This window comes from Orbicella franksi, chromosome 14 (assembly GCF_964199315.1).
Source record: "Orbicella franksi chromosome 14, jaOrbFran1.1, whole genome shotgun sequence".
In the NCBI taxonomy this organism is placed as follows: Eukaryota; Metazoa; Cnidaria; class Anthozoa; order Scleractinia; family Merulinidae; genus Orbicella; species Orbicella franksi.
Window position 1 is genome coordinate 11,551,721 of NC_138158.1, and position 2,500 is coordinate 11,554,220.

A 2,500-nucleotide genomic window follows, 5' to 3' on the forward strand; every position below is an offset into this window, starting at 1 on the left:
TTAAAGTACAGACAAAGAAATGATTTATACAAAGTATCACACACGCACACTACTAGCACACAAAAAAACTAACGCTAATTTCAGAATTACATTTATATCGCTGAAGCCTTAAGGATACGCTACACAAAAAAATATTTATATATGGAAAAACTACAAAGAACTCAAAAAAATAAAGAAATATGACACCTATGTCTACCCGGAATACTGCATGGTGGGGAAGGTATCTTATCTTGTCTGCATTTTGATCTTCTTCTTCTATAGCTTGGGCATGGCCATCATCAATGTAATGTTTTAAGCTTGACAATACATTCTCGCCTTCTCGGGATTTTTGCCAGACGTCTTTCAGTGGAAAGAAGTCCGGCTCTAAATCCTCTATTACGCCTGCTGATAGTTATCAAAGAGAGGCGAGTGGTCTTTTTTCCATGGGATACCAACTTCATATCTATCACCATTGAAGTGACAAGAGCTGTTAAATTCCTCTTGCTCAACTGCGGCGTCGACAAAACGAGGATCGGACCGGACCGGATCACGGATCGGATCACGGATCGGATCACGGATCGGATCAAGGAAAAAAATCCAAAATTTTGTTGAGCAAATTGCACTAGAGTGACTACTGTGAGCAGAACGTTTTATTTAATTCAGGTGTGATATTCCTTTATTCTTTTATAATGTCAAGCCAACTGGGAGCTGTTACAGATCAATTTTTTCAGGCTGTTGGGTTTTGATTGCGATGATCAATCATGTCTTCATATCTTTCTCCGCAGTTCAGATAAATGATATTTCGTGTAATCATGATCACTCGCATCAAAGGTAAACTGTCATAAAACGAGTCAGTATGGTAATAATAGGACGAACGTATGAATAGAAACACAAAAACTAAAAACACTAAAAAATTAAACACCTGATGATTTCAAACAATTTCCGTTTTTGAGACAAGTCTATACTTTTACAAGATGTGAGTTTGGAATACGATATTTCGCACTGGAATAAAACGAAACAAACCATTTGTATTTCAAGGAAATATAGCTGTTTTTCAAAAAATTCTAGGAATAACATCGATAATGTGAACGATAACGCAACCCGAGAATAAACAACATTTTAGGAGTTACGTCACGATTTTAAGAGTTATTTTTAGGGTTGTAAAGAGCTGCCTTTAAATAGAATAAAACCTTAAAATGATCGTGTTCTAGGATAGAAAACACTTAAGAGGCAAGAACAAATCAAAACGGAATGAGGATCGTTAAGGATGGCAAAGATTAACGGGGATTGCAAATGACGAACTTGAAAAACTAGGCTAGTTTTTTCAAGATGTGCAAATCGTGACGAAGCTCCTTCGAAGCAAGTCATGTCCTTAAGCTTTCGTACGTAAGTTTTCTCATTAACTGTATTGTGTGTAACGCCAACTGTAACGCTCACATCTGACACGAAAATGTAGCCGAGAATTAGCCACTGAAAACAATTTCAAAAACGAGAATGGGAGGTTCACGCAAGCTTCGAGCCAACTAACGTTCAAATATAACTACATCTGCCTGTTCATTACAATTTAAATTCGTCGTAAATTAGGCGCTTATGTGGCTTTTTAAATGACCTCTTGTCATTCTCTCTAATTAACATGTCATTGCATCAAATTCGGGATTCTTATTTACATTTAACATATTTTAGTTGTCCACTTTTATTTTTTATTTATTATTATCTTATAAACGGTTTGATTTTTGTTTTTGATTTTTTTTTCTTTAAAACTTTGTTTTTTTTTCTGTGATCCGATCCGTGATCCGATCCGTGATCCGATCCGTGATCCGATCCGTGATCCGATCCGTGATCCGATCCGGTCCGATCCAGGTTTTGTCGACGCCGTGCTCAACTGTAAAATGAACATTCTGAGGGTCTATCACTCCAATGGCGTCAAGTTTCCAGAAACGTTTAAGCTGATCGTCCGAGTCTTCTATTTGTGTCACTGTCAACATAGCTATTGTCTCTTCGCGTTTCCAAGACCACACATTCCTTGTCCTCAAAAATCAATTTTACACAGGCAGTTGGCAAAAAATTATGTTTGTTTGTTTGCAGACACAAATCCAAACAGAGTCTGGGCTCTGTCTGGGTTTTTGTCTACGAACGAGCAGAATTTGAACATCAGGGTTAAGACCAAGCGACTCGACTCGTAACGTGTCGTCCAAGAGTCTTAACGATTTCCCATTAGCCTTTTCAGGGACATACATATTCGAAATAGACTTCACCAGTCCATTTACAAGGGAGCGTTTCCGTCAAAAATTCGCTTTATAGATCTTACAAAGCCTAATATATTCACTCGAAGGTGGACTCCTGCCTTTGTCCGCAATGAAATTCTCTACTTTTTTTGGAAATCTGCAAAATGTGTGAATGGAAATTATCCCACCCTTATAAGGAGTTCCTCTGTTAAAGACCCTTCTTTGACGTTAGCCAAAACTTTTCCCACGGAATGTAAAAGTCAGATTCATTTTCATTCGGTTTCTTCTATCGAGTC